This window comes from Callorhinchus milii, unplaced genomic scaffold (assembly GCF_018977255.1).
Source record: "Callorhinchus milii isolate IMCB2004 unplaced genomic scaffold, IMCB_Cmil_1.0 Scaffold9, whole genome shotgun sequence".
Lineage (NCBI taxonomy): Eukaryota > Metazoa > Chordata > Chondrichthyes > Chimaeriformes > Callorhinchidae > Callorhinchus > Callorhinchus milii.
In genome coordinates, this window is record NW_024704750.1 from 22,263,041 (window position 1) to 22,282,946 (window position 19,906).

Genomic DNA, 19,906 nt, shown 5'->3' on the forward strand with positions numbered 1-19,906 from the left:
GGTCATATCAAATGCAAGGATTATTATTACACCATTTATGAAATCATTCATCTCAGTGACTCCTATCCCAGCCCTTTCATTGCTCCCCTCCAATCACATCGTCCCCCGCCCACCACCATCTAATTTGTTCAACACGGCCTCTCCCTCATATTGCCACCTCTTTCTTACTACAAGCCACCAGTCAGGACTCATTTTCTCTGCACTCACTGACAAATCCCTACAATTCGTTTTTCCTGTGTTACCAAGACAATATGGGCCTAACGTGTGGAGTTGCCACCACAGGACTGTTTCATCAATAATTCATGTATGAACAGCGACAGAATGACGCACATTAAAAGCTGAATTTGAAACATTATTGAAAATTTCCATTTAAAAACGCAATGAAAAACCATTTGACCCATCACGCCTGCTCTCTGTCTGACCTTCTGCAATATTAGCATGGATTCTTCACAAGCGCCTTTTATCTCCTGAGGGAGGTGAATCACCGGATAAAGGCTTTCAAAAATCTTATCCCACGAATGTGAATGAAACAAATCCCACGGTATCACTCCAGCAACAATCCAGTTTGCAACCTAAATGATAAGATTTTACAGTGAGATTTTCATGACTCAATAGTTCTGGAATGACTAGGTCATTCCACTAGGACTAGGTCCAGAGGTCAGGTTATTAAGCTGCCACCAATCAGCCTCTGCAAGTTTGCTTTGAAGTCTGCCTATTGTATACTATGTGCTCAGTCTGATTAATTGGCTTAATAACATTATCCACATCTTTCAGCAATGTAAAGACTCAGATCATGTGACCTCAATACTATCTCACTTGAGACGCATCCCAGAACACAAATACAAAGGCCAAAGAAAAACCAGTTGATTGCAGGATCTGACAGTTCTGAATAGAAACTCATAGAACGGAACACATTTTCAATGGAAAAAAGATCATGGAGGGACGTGATGCAGGTCTTTAAAATAACAAGAGGGACAGAAAATGTAGACATAAGAAAACTATTTAACTTAAAACTTAAGAGGGAATAGTCTCAAAATGATCAAGCCTCAAGTGAGAGATCAGAAGACATATTTCCTTACCACTGTACAGGGACCTGCAGAAAATGCTGTCAATTCACTTTTAATTATTGAAGAAAGATCTGGATAGCACTGGTTTGTTATCAGAGGCTTCAAATCCCACATAGTTTCAGCTTGTCAGGTCATTTTGCCTAAAAATTTAAAACAGCAGAAAATTGTAGAAAATTCTTCAGTTCAGTCTTAACTTGGATCAGGTTCACAAAGCAACTACATGTAAGTATTTTAATAATAATCCTTCCATTTGATATAACACCTCATCATATGTTTGAGACATCTCAAAGCGCTTCACAGAATATACTGTAAAGTGAATTGACTATATTTTCTGTGCGAAAATAGAATTTTGTACAATCTTAAATTTTTTTAATTAAGAAATTAAGAAAATAATCTTGCAAACTAAAAGCTAGGTGGAATTTTGTGACTCAGGATTGAAGAGTTCAACAATGCGAACAAATAAAATTATAATCCTTGCATTTGATACAGCACCTATAAGGTTCAAAGCATCTCACAGGAACTTGCTGTAAAGAATAGTGACATTTGTAGGCGAATCAAGAAGCTAATTTGTACAGTAATGTCCCACAAGCGGCCGTGCATAAATGACCATTTTATCTGAAGGATTGCTGGTTTGGACTCGTAGAGAAATTCTCTTCTCTTTTCAAACATGGGACCTTTAGTATCCACCAAAACAGGTAGACATGACACTTAATAATAATAATAATAATAATAACAATCCTTGCATTTGATATAGCACTTTTCACGTCGGGAGGACGTCCCAAAGCGCTTCACAGAAGACACTGTAAAGTGAATTGACTGTATATTTGTGGGCGAACGCGGCAGCCAATTGCGCACAGCAATGTCCCACAAACAGTCGTAGATTGAAAATGACCAATTTATTATTGTTTTTGGTTTTGGAGGGATTATTATTAGGCTCTGTGTGGAGTAAGGAAGTGTGGAGTAAGATGCTTTCACATCTCATCTGAAGGATGGCACCTCTAACTCAGAGGATCAGCCTGGATGAAATTCTCTGTGGAACACAATTCTTCCTAGAATCAAAGTGTCATCATCTATGTAATACAACTGGGCAATAAATAGCTTGGAAGTATATAGCTGTATAATATATTCTGCTGTTTTGATCGTACCTTCAGGGATTGGAAGGAAATTGCATCTTGAAAAAGTTGTCTGTTATTGGTTTGGCTCCCTTGGGAGATTGAGTAAATTCGGTCGAATCCATGACAGGGCGACTTCCAAATGATCTGCAGAAAGAACAGGCTTAATGGACCAAATGGCCTTTCTAGTTCCATGCTTCATTAGGATCTTACAGTCTACAATATTGTGCAGTGAGTATTATTATCTCACAATATTGTGCACAGTGTCGATAAGATATACTGAATGCTAGTTTTCACTGGTGTGGAACATTGTCATCAGCGACTAACATCAGAATGGGATGTTCAGTTCTCCACCATTATCTTTTTCTCTAATGAAAATGCACTCGGCAGCGCTCCTCCTGTAAAGCTCAATTGAATAGCTTTGTAAAGTACCCGCCTTCAATTCCTAAAAAACAACCTTCATTTATATAGCGCCTTTCACTTAAAAAAAAGTCTTCAACTGCTTCACAATTTTTTTATATAAAAACTTTTGGCCACCTTGATGTTTCACAAAAAATAATTCAAGTAAATTTTATGAAAACAATCACAGCAGCTAATCTGCAGCAGAAATGTTCAATTGGGACTTGGAATCAACAGTCTAAGCTAAAACTCCAAAGCAGTGCTGGGGTGTGCTGCATAGTTGGAGGTGTCATCCTTTGGATGAGATGTTAAACCGAAGCCCTGTCTACCAGTTCTGGTGGACGTTAAAGATCCCGCTGCACTATTCAGAAAGAGAAGGGAGTTTCTCCCGGTGTTCGAGTATTTGAATTTGGGGGTAAATTTGGATGAGGAGGGCAATAAGAATATAACAGGTAAACCTGAAGAAATTTGCCATATTTCTTTGCAGTAGAAACAGCAAAGCAGGTCCTTCATGTCCACCTGAATCTCAAGGCAGGCAGACCTGTGAGATGTGAATTGGACTACATCTTCCAGGTCTCAGAGACTACCTGATGACTACAAGATTCTGAACTGTGAAACAATGAAAATATCAATGGTGCCAAAGTAATTAATTCAATCAAAGAATCAATGTCATTACTGAAAATGTACAGATATGCTTGCTAATGATGATCATGGCAATTATTCAGCCCACTGGGAGAAAAGCAAAATTCCCAGTGCCACATTCTAGATTTTTAGAGAAAAAAAGTATTTAAAGAGAAATTAAAACATTTTCTGTGCAAGAAACATTTTTTTAAAATGCCTAAAACTATCACAGGAGACTTCAGCAAATTGACCAAGTTTCCTTTACATTCTGTTATTCACTTCCCCTGAATTTGACAGTTGCAATTGAGATTTGGGTTAAACTTCTATTAACATCACTGGCCAACACCATGAATGGAGCCAGACTTAGTACAATAACACTGTATCAAGAAAATATTATTAGCTCCTTATCTGCATGTAACACAGGTTACCTGCTCAGAGGCACTCCTGTGGCTAAGCATTAATTGGGATAAGCAGCAAACATCACAATGCCCACCAGATTCCACCAAATGACAAGTGAAATAATGATCATCAGTATGTTGAAAGCCATTTGTGGCTCCAGGCAATTATAAAGGTACGAAGCCAAATTTCAATAGCAACAAAGCATTTTGAAAATGGGGAAGGGGATAATAAATTGTGGAGACAAGTTCATTAATTTCACGCTACCCATTTTCTCCAGCACTAAACACATTTTAATGGTAATATAGTGATTCATTTACCCATATGTTTTGACTGGGTTTACCATTGCATTCTCCAAAAATATGACCTTCCACCCAACTCTCTCAGGATACAAGAGAGGCAGGGGAAATCTGTAAAGAAGTGCTGCTCTGGACCAATCTCACACACACCTGTAAGCAGTCGCTGACAGAATCGATGGCCTAGGCATTGGAACAGGTTTCTGTGTGCCCCTCGGGTATGAATATTGTATGAGACAAGAAAGCAATGAGGAGGAACGGGACAAAAAATCTGTGGAAGATAACGTTCGGACTGCAAAAAATATTTTTAGACAATGATGCTTGCCTTCCCTGGTACCCAATCAGCCAGACAGTCCTAAGTGCATGGGAAACGGACAATTAAACTACTTTTGGTTGAGAGCAGCCAAACATGAGGTTATGCAGTCACAACTTTAAAAAAAAACTAATTATTTTGGGAAACTGAAGATTTTACATAGAGCAAATCCTTCTTTTTAAAAGTCCATACGCTTCTGGATTTAGTTGTCAACACTTCGCAAGACATTTTAAATCTCAGAGCAGTAGTCACAGGCGTCAGGCTGGTTCAGTTGGTGGCATTCTCACCTCTGAGTCAGAAAGCTGTGAGTTTAAGACCCAGTTTATGGAGTCCTATAGTTCAGTGGTTAGAGCACTCGCGAGAGACCCAGGTCGATTTCCGGCAGGGCGGAACGTTGAGCAAGTTTCCTTACTCCACACGCCTCTGTTTATCTAACAGTAAGTAGAAAGCCGGTTGTTAGTCGATTGGTGGATCACTTTTCCGGGGTAACAATTCCTTCAAAAAAACAATGATAATAATAAATTGGTCACTCAATCCATGGCTGTTTGTGGGACACTGCTGTGTGCAATTGGCTGCTGCGTTTCTCCCACAAAATATACTGTCACTTTACAGTATATTCTGTGAAGCGCTTTGAGACATCTCAAAGACGTGATAAGGCGCTATATCAAATGCAAGGATTATCATTTGCAAGTGGAGTCCTGTAGCTCAGTGGTTAGAGCACTCGCTTTGCAAGCGAGAGACCTGAGTTCAATTCCAGGCAGAGGGTGAAACCTTGGGCAAGTTTCCTTACTCCACACAGAGCCTAATAATAATCCCTCCAAAAACAAAAAACAATAATAAATTGGTCATTTTCAATCTACGACTGTTTGTGGGACATTGCTGTGCGCAATTGGCTGCCGCGTTCGCCCACAAATATACAGTCAATTCACTTTACAGTGTGTTCTGTGAAGCGCTTTGGGACGTCCTCCCGATGTGAAAAGCGCTATATCAAATGCAAGGATTATTATTATTATTATTATCATTATTATTTTAGCACTTTAAAATCACAATCAAGGCTGATATTCCAGCAGTGCTGAGGGAGTGATGCCGTGGCATTCTTCAGATGAGATGCAAAACTGAAGTCCTTTCCCCCTGTTTAGGTGGATGTTAAAGATCCTGTGACACTATTCGAAAAGAGCAGTCCTGGTCAAAAATAGTTTTTTTTCATTTAACTTCAGGCTTTATACAAATTACTTGATACGTTCATCTACAAATACAAGTCTCTACACTTTGCAGCAATTACCTGTAAAGCGCTTTGAGACGTTTTAGCCAAGGATTATTATCCGTGCAGAACAGCTCACGCATGCAGACTATCAGTGACCTTCCAGACAACAAACAACTCAGCAATCTTCTATCGGCAGCTAAAGTTTGAGGTTTTAGTCAATGCCATGGCAACAGAGAGCACAATCTAGCAGTTTTATAAGCAGGGTGACCAGCGCACGCCTAGTGTGCCCTACTTTTGTGAAAGCTCTGTGTAGTTTGGTTTATGAGGATATTTTAAACACGGTAATTGGATTTGGCTGGCGCAGTGAAGTTTACTACGAGCAAAGCTTGCTTTCATTTTGAAAAGGCACAAATCTGGACAGAAGGGTCATACAGGAAATGACTGACACACAGCACCTTTTAAAAATGTGTTACCATAGCTACAATATGAGCAGAGATCCACTTAAGACATACAGTAATAGCTGGGGAATAGCTGATCCCTGTCCAATCAGACTACATTGCAAATGACAAATTCTAGACACAGAAAAAGGATCAGTAAGAATTTTTAGCAGACAGAAAAAAATCTGTAGAAACTTCAGGCAGGACGCCCCTTTCCAGCAGCGAAACAGGACACAAAGCAGTTGCTATATGTTGTACCAAGAAAGTAGCATCTAAAGTGTTACACGACATAACAGTAAAGGTTGCAAGGAAGTAGGTAAATCCAGTGTTGCATTGGAACCAAAAATTTATTACATTTGTATAGCGCTTTTCACGTCAGGAGGACCTCCCAAAGTGTTGGACAGTCAGAAATTTGACCCAAGCGGGGGGGCTTGAGATCAGGAGGGTTGGACGATGGCCAAACACCCGGTTGAAGAGGAAAGTCACTTTTCTGCATATAAAAGGTAATGCTGTATTGAAATACAACACAGAAATATTGCACATTCTTGGTTCCGTTTGCCTCTGCACTTCATGCCTTTTACTGCCAAATTCAGAAGCGTAAAGAGTTGAGCTGTGCAGGAAATTGCCCAACTGTTTGCTCACTTGGTCCATCATCAGACAAGAGGAGCAAAGTTTACAGAAAACATGTTCAGGGCAAGAAAGGAACCAGCATAAAAATAATATCTCTAAAAAAAAACGCAATTTGTTAACAAAATGAAGTCAGTACTTAAGTTCAGCTAAAGTGCTAACAGTCAGTCTATTCTGTTTGATGATCATCATTTACAAAAATTCTCTTGTACAATACATGCATCCAATTGCAAGGTCAGCTGTTCTTTCAAAATATAGCTTACCCTTAATGTTATATATCCACTGGACAGCTGGCATTCCAATTAGTTTATATAGTTTGACTCAATTGGTATCAATCTCACCTCTGGGTCGGAAGATTGTGGGTTCAAGTTTCACATGGAGATTTCAGTTTACTGTCTAACCTGACTCTCCAGTGCAGTACTGGTGGAATGCTACATTATTGGAGGTGTCAAACTTCAAATGAGATGCTCAACTGGAGTCCTGTAGCTCAGTGGTTAGAGCACTCGCTTTGCAAGCGAGAGACTTGGGTTTGATTCCCGGCAGGTCAGGGTGAAACCTTGGGCAAGTTTCCTTACTCCACACGCCTGATAATAATCCCTCAAAAAGAACAATAATAAATTGGTCATTTCAATCCACGACTGTTTGTGGGACGCTGCTGTGCACAATTGGCTGTCGCATTTCATCCACAAATATACATTCAATTCACTTTACAGTCTATTCTGTGAAGCGCTTTGAGACATCTAGAAGATGTCTAAACTGCGCTATATCAAATGCAAGGATCATTACTATATTATTAACTGAAATCCTCTCTGCCTGTTCTTCAGGTGAACTTAAGATCCCCTGTTGATTTTAAAGTAGTCGTAGCTGTCGGATCTTGCTGTGCACAAATTGGCTGATGCGTATGCCCACAAATTCACAGTCACTGTGCACCAATTGTTTGTAAAGCTTCAACAGTGTAACGCTGTATCAAATGCCAGAATTATTGTATATTCAAGTAGATCCAAGTCGTACAAGTTGACCAACCAAATCGGTACTATATAAAAAGTCTTCTAAAATACACTGCTGGATGCAGTCTGAATTTAAATATTTATGCCAAATGTTACTACAAAGAGGACAAACAGAGACTACTTTTAGATGTTGATGATTCTTCTCTGATGTGAGGAAATACCTTGGTCTCTGGATGGCCCTGCATCTCAGCAGCTTTAATAGTGCATGAAATACAACAACAACAAGATTACATTCGTATAGCGCCTTTCATGTTAGGATGTGAAAGTGATGAGCCTACTCCTCGCTTGCACTGCATTTCAGGACACACAAACATTCCTGCTGGAATTCTTTCTGAATATTCCAAGTCCAAGGCTCTGCCAGAACCTCAAAGTACAGTTTATCTTGGAAAGCACTTTTCCCTTCAGGCATTCACAATTGTCTGTATTCTGGTCCCAGTCAATTGTTGGAGTTAGGTATACAGTAACAGAAAACGTGCTACTCACCACTAATAGAGTTATTCTTAATACATATTTAACCTTGGCACAGACAGTATAAAAGGTGATTTGTCACTCCTGGCATTTATAAAGCATGAGTTTGCCAAGTGATTGGCAGGGTCTAAAATGCAAAACTTGTAGATGCCAGGAGCAAACAAATACAGCTTTGAAGATATTTTGCACTAGGATTACAATGTTTATTAATACTGTTAAGCAAAGCTCCCTCTGATATGTACTAAGTCTTGTAAGAGGTTTTATATACTAACTTCCAGAGCAGACAAGCAAGAACATGAAGGTTGACGGAGAGCGTGGAAATTACTAATTGTTCAGCATTGAGTTGTTAACAATATTAGAGAAATAGTAATATTCATTTGCATTGCAATGGAAAGAACATGAATTAGTTAGCATGCTCTTATACTCTTTAAACTATTTAAGCTCCATACTGTACGACATCCATCTTCAAAAAGTTATTAATTGTTTTCAAACAATTATGCTGTTTATGTTGTTTGTTTTAAATCTGACAATAAAAAATTGAGTTTTTTTTCCCCTCTCACTTCTAAACCACCACAATTGCTATTATATCTGTAAGCATTTTAGATGCTTGATGAACATCTTTCACAAATATAGATTTCCAAACCATCCAATAATACTATTTTGCTGAGAAACAATTAGCTGGAAAAAAGGATTCTCAAAAAAGGTTTAAGGTTAACAACAAATTCAGCAGGTCTCCTCACCATTCTATTATTATTATTTATTATTATTATTTGTTCCTCCCTTGCCTCCTTCAAGGCATGTCTAAAGAACCTCCTCTTCAATCGTGCCTTCGGCCACCCTCCTACCCTCCACCCTCCCTTACTCCAACCACTTTTCGGGCCCAAATCCATGACTGTCTAGCGCCTTGGCACGTCTTGTTGAAGGATGTTGAAGGAGGCAAAGGAGGACTGCGGGATGGAGTTCCAGAGGCTGACAGCCCGCCCACCAATGACAGGGTGGGCGAGTGGGGGGGGAAACGTGAAGCAGGCCAGAGCCCACTGAGCGGAGGGAGAGGGTAACAACAATTTCAACAACTTGCACTTATATAGCGCCCTCCACGCATGGCAGCATCTCAGAGCACTTGTTGGTAGGGGTTAGGAGGTCGCATTTTTAGAAAAACTGGGGAATTAAAAGATATTGTGAGAAGGAAAGCAGCAAGCCTGTTCCTATGAAAACACATCAATAACCATATACTGATGCAATGTCTTGTCACTATCCATGAACTCACTTTGAAATGAGTCCTGGAATGCACATAATACAAGCCCACTCCAGGATAAGTGCCTATCAATGGAGATTGCATTTGATTCACAAACTCCTGGGTAATGAAAGATCATCGCCTCCATCTAAACTGACAAGAATGCCAAAAACAAAGTTAAAAGGACTGTCAATTGGGCATCATTTCTGTACACTAGGTCTCCCTGCAAAACAATATTTGCAAGGATATGGGGAAAGAGCAGGGGAGTGGGAATGATTAGAGAAAAGTACAAAAATATTTCATTACAAGTAACGAAAATACAACAAAAAATACAGAAAACAAGCAAATGAAATAAGCTGGTGAATATTGAAAAGATAAATGCAGTAAACTCCTGAGAACTCGTCATTGCAAGGGAAAGGGCTCAGCCTCTGGCCTATTGGAGGGCTGCACATTGCCGCCCGCCCTACCCTGTCGCAGAGACCTCTGGTCTTTGAAGGGTCTGTGAGGTGGGAGGCCATGACGAGGTGTCTGCAATGCATCTGAGCATTTGCACACAATCTCGGCCGAGCGCTCTCACCAGTCACAGGGTAGGACAGGAGGCCTCCACGACAGGATAGGCCATCTTATAGGACGAGTTATCCAATCATTTTACATTGTTAATACTTACAACAATTTCTCGAATGTGACTACTTGCGTGTTAAGCAGAATGACAATTCAAGCGGAGAGCCTTGTTACCATTTTGCAAGGGAAGTGGCCGTGATATTGACAGTATGGTGACTTGTGTGGCATTGACTAGTTAAACCAATGTCTTATTTTCAGGAATATAAATATATGCAAGACATTGGTCTGTCCTTTACCAAAAGTACAAAAAATTATATGGAAAGTTTCAGGACAGTAGGAGATAATTCGGCCCATTGTGTCTGCGCCACTGCTAAATCTTTAAATCGCACTTTATATTAATCCCAATTTCCAGCTCTTTCTCCGTATCCCTTCTGAAGTCTTGCTATAGGAAAAAAGGAAACCTTCCTCTAGGCAATTCTACCCATTATAAAACTGAAGTCCTTCCACATTCCCAGTTCCAAGCAAAGCATTATCTACAAAAACACACATAATGTGTTGCTACTTATCCAAGCAGAACATTTTAATCCAAAACACTGATCACAACTAAACTGCCCCTCAATTATCCGCTTTTTAATCTTCAACCTATTACTGCCAATTGAAGACAGAAATAAATGTAAAGTTTAGAAGTCTAATAATTTCTGTGCAATATTTTCTTGTGAAGGATTTTCTAGTTTTTGTTTTGATTGAATTGCAGAATGATAAAGTGGGCTGTGGAACAAAGATTTGCAAATCGCTAGTTTACAGAAAACCTGATCCAGGCATAATTCAGACCCATACACAGAAATTGCTTGGCAAACCAAAATATATTTAGAAGTATCCAACCAGACAATGCTTAGGATGTCAGTGTGTGGGCATAGGGAATAAATACTCATGGGGTATAAAGCGCTCTGGGATGCTATCCTGTGTAAGGGGTGTTTATATAATTGAAAGTTGTTGTTGTTATAATCCAGTTCCCTTTCCAACACAATATTTGTAAAACAAAATCCAAGAATTCTAATCCCACTGGTATCAGATGAATGGGAAGTCTGTGGTCCAACATCTGTAGCAGGTGAAATGTGAACAGAATATGTTTCAACAAATTAACATAGCATAACATGTAGGAGCAGGAGTAGACCATTAGGCCCTTCGAGCCTGCCCCGTCATTCAATCATGGCTGATCTTCTAATCTAACTCCAGCTAATAACCTGACACTGCCTTACCCCCATATCCCTTAATCCCTTTTGCAATAAGAAATCTATCTATCTCAGTCTTGAATATGTTCAAGGACTGAGCGTCAACAGCCCTTTGGGGTAGTGAGTTCCATACATTCACCACTCTTTGAGTGAAGAAGTTCTTCCTCAACTCAGTGCGAAAGGGATGACCTCTGATTTTAAGGTTGCGACCCCTGGTTTTAGTTTCTCCAACCAGGGGAAACAATCTCCCACTATCTACTCTATCATGCCTTTTGATGATCTTATAGGTTTCTATAAGATCCCCTCTAATTTTTCTATATTCTGGAGAATATAGGCCCAAATTGGTCAGCCTATCCTCATAACTCATCCCCTTCATCCCTGGTACTAACCGAGTAAATCTACACTGCACTCCCTCCAAGGCAAGTACATCCTTCCTTAAATAAGGAGACCAAAACTGCACACAGTATTCCAGGTGTGGTCTCACCAGGGCCCTAATACAGTTTCAGCAAGACTTCCCTACTCTTATTCGCTAATCCTTGCATGATGAATGCTAACATACCGTTCGCCTTCCTAATTGCTGCTGCACCTGCAGACTAACTTTCTGCGATTGGTGTACAAGGACACCCAAGTCCCTCTGGACGCCAACACATTCCAATCTCTCCCCTTCTAAAAAATAACCCGCTCTACTGTTTTTGCTACCTAAGTGGATGACCTCACACTTCCCTACATTACAATCACCTAACCTATCTGTGTCTTTTTTTAATGTCGTCCTCTGTGTTGATACTTCTTCCTAGTTTAGTGTCATCTGCGAATTTAGATATATTAGCTTCGATGTCCTCATCTAAGTCGTTGATGTAGATGGTAAATAGCTGAGGCCCAAGGACTGATCCTTGTGGCACTCCACTGGTCACATCCTACCAATCTGAAAAGGACCCGTTTATCCCTACTCTTTGTTTCCTACCCGTTAACCATTCCCCAATCCACGTTAATATGCTCCCCTCAATTCCATGGGCCCTTATCTTTTGGACTAACCTTATATGCGGCACCTTATCGAATGCCTTCTGGAAGTCCAAATAGACTACATCCACTGATTTACCCTTATCCAGTTTACTGGAAATATCCTCAAAAAACTCTATGAGATTTGTCAAACATGACTTCCCTTTTGTAAAGCCATGTTGACTTGGCCTAATTATATTGTGCTCCCCTAAATACCGCACCACCACATCCTTAATCAATGATTCTAAAATTTTTCCTATCACTGATGTGAGCCTAACTGGCCTATGGTTCCCCATCTTTTCCTTTCCACCTTTTTTAAATAGTGGTGTGACAGTTGCGATCTTCCAATCCATGGGGACTGTTCCAGAATCCAAGGAATTTTGGAAGATCAGACACAAGGCCTCCACTATCTCATAAGCTACCTCTTTTAAAACCCTGGGATGCAAGCCATCCGGACCAGGGGATTTGTCACTTTTTAGTGCTAACAGTTTCCCTAGCACCAATTCTCTACTAATGAAAATGTTGCTTTATAGTTTTATAGGACTACCACACAAAAACAGAGAAACACTGAAAGAGAGAAAGGGATGCAAGAGTTATAACGGCTAAATTGCGATGCTCTGGGAAGTACTGCATACGTGGTCCAGAAGGCCGCAAGAATGGGGGGGAAGAGTAGAGAAACAGTGCATATGTTTCACAACATAAGCAGTGCTGGGTACAAATCAGTGCCACAATGTTTCAGCATCACACTACTAGAAAAATAACCAAAACTGTTGCCTCTAGATTTCTTCTGCTCATTTCCCGAGGCAGTGCCAATGTATACAACTAAACATTTGCAGCAAGCTAGTGTAATGCTGAAATACAATGCTTATCGTTTATGCAACAATTCTAAGGTGCAGCAGTGAAATAAACAAAGTTTTAGAATAGCCTTCTGATAAGTAAATATTTTTAATGATCAGTGATTTGCTGAACCTTCCCTGCCTATATTTTTCTAACTCTTGTTACACAAGGAAAGAAAACAAATAATCTGCTTACAAGTTACAAGCAACCTTGAAGTTTAGCCAAATACCATAATTTCTCTGCAAATAAAAAAAACAACTATTACAATACATTGCAAAAAGGGAAGCAGAAAGGCTAAAATACAACAGGACAAATAGCATTTGAAGAAAAAAATCAAAGGCATATACTGTATACTATACAGTATATGCCTTTGCATTTTATGGTATAATACAGTATTTTACTGTATAAAATACAATATATGTTGCACACTAGCCAAGGCATTTTTAGTGAGCAGACTTTAAATATAGTTTTTAATCTAAACAGTTTAGACTGATTTCGAGTCTCCTCAACATCAACTTGTACTTCTATACAGTACCTCTTCACATAGAAAAATGTCGCAAAGTGCTTTACAGAGATGGAATCAAGGCAACAAGTCTTTCCCCACAAGTTTCACTGCATTCATTTCTTTGGTGTGTCCGAAATCAAGTTATGTCAGCCAATTCAAAAGAAATCAATTGGATCTTTGATCCAATCCATGCAAGACGCAACTGGCCTTTCACAGTGCCAATGCCAATGTGAACACAAACAACTTTCCAAAAGTTTAAAGATATACATATATATATATATACTGCGCCAGCTTTCAATTTGTTTATGAGTTTTTAAGATATCAGTTTCACAAACATTTTCAATATTAATTTCACTCGTTTGTGGAACTTTACTGACACAGATTAGATGGCGTATTTGTCTACAATAGCAACCTCCATTATATACAACCTCATTAGTTATTTCCAAATAATCACCCCATTCTTTGATTCTTATCAACTCTAGGTGCCATCCGCCTTCTGATTCAGGTACCGCTGCGTTTTGCCCACAAAGTATACAGTCAATTCACTTATATTCTGTGAAGCGCTTTGAGACATCTCAAGGACGTAAGGCCTTATATCAAGGATTATATTATTTAAAGGGTTTGTCCTTATTTTCCTATTTCAAAGAAACATGAAGTCTTCCACCTGGTTTATCCTCCTAATCCAAATTTACGAATTACTTGCTACTCACGTTATTATTGTTTATGGGATAGCTATAAAATTCCCTTCATTTCTAATTCTAATGTTTATTTTTACATGAAAGGTGCTGGCTATATAAATGCACAGAAAAATAAATTGTGCTTCTCTTGAACCTGGTAACATATAATAATCATTGCATTTGATATAGTGCCTTATCATTTTGAAACATCTCAGCAATTTACAGAGTTATGTGGAAAGCATCGAGTGTATAATTGTAGTTAAAAGCAGCCACCAATTTGCAATGTCCAGCAATGTCCTATACGCAGCCATAAAGTGAATGACCAATCTTTTTAAACTGGGAGATTATTAGGATACCAGAAGAAAGACCCTTCTATTTTCAAATAGTACCTTGGGGTCTTTAATGTCTCAATGTTCACCTGAATATGTATACAAGACCTTATTCAGTTTACAATCATATTCAAAGGATGCTCCCCCAGCATTGTACTGGTGTAGCAGCCTAGTCCATGAGCTCAGAGTCCTGACGTGAGGTTTGAATCCACAATCTTCTGACTCAGAGGTGAGACCCATTAAGCCAGGCTGACATGGAACCCGCAAAACAGAGACACAGATGTGATACATTAGTTCTAAATACAATTTCTCAGTTAATGAGTAAGTGGTGGTGGTTGGGGGGTAGAGAGCAATAGGCAATAGTGGGAGCGATTATCAAATTCATTGCCAACACAAGTGGTATCCAAGTACAGTGTTCCAAAGAGTCTTACAAAGTTAGATACTTTAGGGGTTTAAACCCCTGAAGTGTCCATAACTCCTGAAGTTCTACCAGTGCATTACAAAGCACAACTAAAATGCAATAGATTGCTGTACATTTCTGAAAGGAAAAAAACTGATATTCCCCCTTTGTGGTATATGAAAACTTACTTTTGATTTCTTAAATGCCACAAAGTGGAAAGCAGCAGTTGCAATATCTACTACAGATACAGCATCAATACATGTCCACAAACCTTTAAAGCAGTAATATTAATGTAATCGGCAGACTTTACACTTGGGACTACTCCGCACATGTTTCCATGGCAAGAGTGGCCTCGCTGTGAAATGGAATGCCAATGGGGGCCGCAGGGAGGCCAGATGAGAAGAGAAATACAACACTAACCACAGGAACTGCAAACTGCCTATAATAACCCTTTTACCTCGAGATGTGAAGGAATCAGCTAGAAGGATGTTAAATGTCTTGGATGTGTGAAAACTCAGGGCAGGAACTGCTGCAGAACACTGCATGTTGAGGTCAGGTTTAACAAGGACACAAACATTCAACTAATGTGAAGAACATTATAAGCCTGGGAGGTCATTAATCCTGTATCATTCTATACATTGTAGCTATTGTAAATACTAAGAAGGCATTTCACCTGGCGCTCCCTTTATAATACAAGATCAAAAACATTGCAGATTGACAAAAAACAAACTGAACACAATGTGCCAGCATTTAGATTTCCATGCCCTCAGTACTATTAAGTTACCACTGCCCTGCACAAGTACCTCAATCACCAAACAATAATGGAAGATTTAATCTCAATTTATACTCAACTAACACAAATCTATTGCTTCCTGCAAACCAGTGATGGGCCAAAGCTTGGGGCGACCGGATCAAATATACAGATGTAACTTTTCTGCTAAAATCGAGTTTACAGTCAATTTTCAGTGCTGGTTTAAATAGTTGTGCATAATACAGTATATTGCTATGCAGTAGATTAATATTCTTAATCTGATTTTGGAAAAAAGTGGTGTCGTAATATAAATGTGTGAACCATCCACTCAAAATAAGCCTCTGGCCGTTGGGATGTATGTACCAGGTCAGTTTCGTTCGGCAACACTGACACAAAAGAGAACTCAGGTGAGTATTTCAGAGAAATGGCTTAGGCAATGTTCAAAGAAGCAAAAATCTTCTCTTTGATGCTCGTTTCCCCAGATCCTGCTCCCCCAATTAGCCTGAGCCGCTCAGCTCCCTAGTTTCAGTTTGGGCTTCATGTAAAGACAGATGGAAGTGGTGAGATTAAAAGGCAGAGTCTAAAGGCAGAGGACCAAGTAAATGATGCATCAAAGAGAAGGCAATTGGTTTACGGAACATACACAATACCTTTTGCCATTTTCCTACAATGCATGTGTGTGCTCTCACCTACTCAAAATAGGCCAATTAAAGCTACAAAATACAGTCACTGCCCTTAACAGTAGACATTTTGACAATGTGATAAGGTGCTATGTTAAATCTAAGGTTTGTTATAAGAAAATTTGAAACTGTATGATCACAATGATAGAAGCTGTGATAGAAGCGGAATAAAAAAATCACAAAACAAATTAAGGGGAGTGGCTAAAAATGCATTCCTTTATACAGAGGATGGTTGCAACGTGTAATTCTTTCGCATAAGCTGCTGTTGAAGCAGAGTCCATCAATTGTTAAAATTGAATCAGATAGATGCCGGGTAAAAAAAAGGAACAATAAAGGATTTGGACGGGGAGCAAACATGAAGAATAGGATTGGACTATTGGAGGCTCATGTGAAGAAAAACAAGCATTAACTTAATGGGTCAAATGATCTATTTCTATGCTGTAACAGTCTCTCATTCTATTAAAATGTTACATTGGGAAACCAAAAAACACACCAAAAGAGATAGCCCAGAGAATGTGCAGAAGACAAATAGTGATTGGGGCACAAACCAGGGATGACTTTGTTAAAACAATGGACTGGCATTGTGCAAGTGCCCTCCTCGCTGGTCTCTCTCCCCTGCCACACTAATCACAAAATTCAACTAATTCAGAACTCCCCCCGCCTTCATTCTAAACTCCGTACCTCCATTACCCCAGTCCTTGTGAAACTCTGTTTACTCCCTGTCACAGAGTGGATCGATTTCAAGATCCTCAATCTGATATTTAAATACCTTCATGCCCTGGCACCCCCTATCTATTCCACCTGATTCCCCCCCCACACACTACTACCTACTACCTCCGCTCAACTGACTCTGGCCCCTCCTTGTCCCCCGGACCTCCTGAATCCTGAATGTGAAATCTAGTTTATGAGATCAAAGTCTTGACGCAGGACATAAACTTACACTTCTTTCAGCTGGTAAAGCCCAGTGTTCTCAGAGGTGTGAGAGCTACCAACTGACACCTAATACAGACCAGCAAGCTCCCAATTTCGATGTCCAATCTGTGGATCTCAGATGGGGCATGGTTAGATTGATGCAATTGGCCTCAGTGTGTCTGTTTTCTTTCAGTGTGTATTTTATTTTTAATTTATTTGGATGAGTGGTTGAATACCCTGAAATTACAACACTTTACTGTGGAGCCTTTTTCTAAAGGCCTATATCATACAGATCATAAACAGCACAGTGGCCCCCTCCCCACCGCCCATATGAAACCTCCTAACTGCTTCCTTCTAATCAATTTTCCTTTCACTTTAGTGAACTATTTACTGTCAAACACAATTTGTTGACAGAATCAATTTCATAAATTGAGCCAACTAGTTACAATATCACAAGAAAAGGATATTGCCTTTTTACCCTATAGCTTGTAATTCAAGCTAATTTTCAGACTAACTTGCTTAGAAAAGAAAGAGAAACTTGGATTCCATCTAACGACAATCTAGGTTAAATCAATTATGGTTTTATTAGTTGGCCTATTCTAAACATGACACAATGCGTTGAATGACCTTCTTCTGGGCTGTAAATTACTATGGCTGTATAAGCACAAACAATGCCAAAATGCGCACTTTGTATTTAAAGAAAGTCCGTGCTCAACAGTCAGGAATCAGCAAGACATACAGAACAGTTACCAAAACCCACAAAATACTTCTTGTATAGCATAGCCAATGCAACATATAATAGATTACTGAGAAAAGGCAATTGGGAGTGGAAGGCATTGGAGAAAATGTCTCCCCACTGATAAATAGCTACATTCACAAGCCACTACAATGAAATCTTTTTCAAGATTACTATTACATTTACACTTCGATCTGGCTTTAAATACTACCACAAAGCTGAGACCTCGGACATAATACATTTCAGCATACTTTCAGTTGAAAGAGAATGAAATGTGTAAGAGTTCAGTACCTTTCAGCAGTAAGCAAGGAAACAGCATAACTTTTTCCAAAGTCTGGTTTCCAACAAAACCTGACATTCATTTGTAAGGATCAGAAGAACCTATGGTTGTTGCCCCTGAATTTGCAGAAGGCATTTTCTTCTTAAAACATAAACACATATGTACAGAAACAGTAGGGAACTGCACACAGTCAGCAAAACATTGAATTCTTTTCACTTCCTCCGGTTCAAGAAAACAAACGACTGATACATTTCCTGTTAACGGACCTTCCCTCAGATAAGACCAGCTCTCACCAACAGGAAATCCTCCGCTTATGCAAAATGTTGCTGCAAGACTTTGACTTTTTGTACAATTATGATTTTTAGGGTAAGACAAAAGACAAATCCCTTCCAAAACTTCTGTGTGAAGCAATTTTGAACATTAACCCTTTTACCAGTTGACTCGATTCATTCAACTGTGCTTTACATAACTGTAATCTTAAGTGCTAGAAGGCGGTTTGTGTTAAAATATGAGATGAATACAGTTTGTGTGCAGTAACAAATCTGTGTGCATTTGTGAGAAAGAGAGACACAAACACACGGGTGACAAGGAAAGCAAAGCATTAGCTAACATTCAACTTATGACGAATTTTTTTGTGGCAAAAAGGCAAAAAAAACTAAAGATTTTCACAGAGTAGGATAAACATTTACCTTGGCTTCGCTTTAGGAAGATCACAGCAAATGCTATCGTGCATTCACACACAGGACAGCCCATTACTCATCACATGGATTGTATAGATCTGTCCGTACAGATGCCTCACAGCAGTTTTCAGGTTTAAGTCCAATCCATCTTTGCAATATTTATGTAAAGCCATCAGTATAACAACGTGTACTTAAATGGCGTCTTCAACACAGGACAATGTCCCAAAGGGCTTTGCAGAGATGCAGTGGATGATCGATCAAGGTGGGTAGGGGTAATAATGATGTTGACCAAAAGCACGGTTAATGTGAGAGAGAGAGACAGAGAGAGAGTGCATACCAGGCAAAGGGATTTGGGGAGATTTCAAGAGATTGGAGGAATAGCGTCTGGCTGAAAGCTGAAGGTTGGAGGGGCAAGTGAAACGCAGCAAATCTGAGTTAGAGCCGTGGGTATAAGCAGGAGAATTTACGCAGGAGTTTACAGATGTTTCGGAACATGGAGAATGAATGCATTGAGTTCTTCAGTGTTAAGCGTGTAGGCATATAGTAAAGAAGAAACATCTAAAGTTGATTAATATATTGACTAAATTTCCTTAAGCCGTAGAAAAAGTCTTCTGTCTAAAGTAGTGACACCACGTCAGCAATTCTATAAAACGACCTTGATTTGACAGGCACATACTTGTTTTTCAGCAAATGACATGGGAAAACAAGCAGAAGTTAATGCTCATACATCTGAGCTGAAATGGAGACACCTTTTTTTTAAAAAAGGAGAGGTGATGCTTTATCTTTGTTTCCATGGTAACTATGCCTCCGCTCCGTTATTAGACACTCAACTTCCTGTTCCTGCAAACTGAGCGAACCTGAACCAATCTTTTGCTGCCATACTAACCTCTGGAGACAACTGCCTCATCCACGAGAGGGCATTGGCTTAAACTTCAGCAATAAAAAAAAACTAGTTTTATTAAGAATATTATGGTCCTTTTTTAAAAAATTAAGCGGTACAGCTCGAGTGTTATCTAGCATCATTTTGGTAAACTCAAAGAGATCTGCAATCATGTGGAAAAATTTCACCAAGTTCTGGAAGTGCACTATTTTCTTAATGTTTCACAGGGTGCAGAATTTGGCGAATTCTTAAATTCAACCTGAATTTTG

The 19,906-nt window shown here is 39.4% G+C and overlaps 1 protein-coding gene across 8 annotated transcripts in view; it reads right to left on the bottom strand.

Moving 5' to 3' along the window:
- The window catches only part of foxn3 (forkhead box N3), a 170,560-nt gene that overhangs the window by 128,037 nt on the left and 22,617 nt on the right, over window positions 1–19,906 (bottom strand). For 2 of the 8 annotated variants that reach the window (XM_042337971.1, XM_007905994.2), the window contains exons 2-3: window positions 2,213–2,326; window positions 1,080–1,207 (exon numbers count right to left, since the gene is read on the bottom strand). The exons of 5 other annotated variants lie outside the window; for them this stretch is intronic. The gene's annotated coding sequence lies outside the window, so the exon portion shown is untranslated. The remainder of the gene's footprint in view (window positions 1–1,079; window positions 1,208–2,212; window positions 2,327–19,906) is intronic. One more of the 8 variants, XM_007905995.2, reaches the window with a different exon arrangement.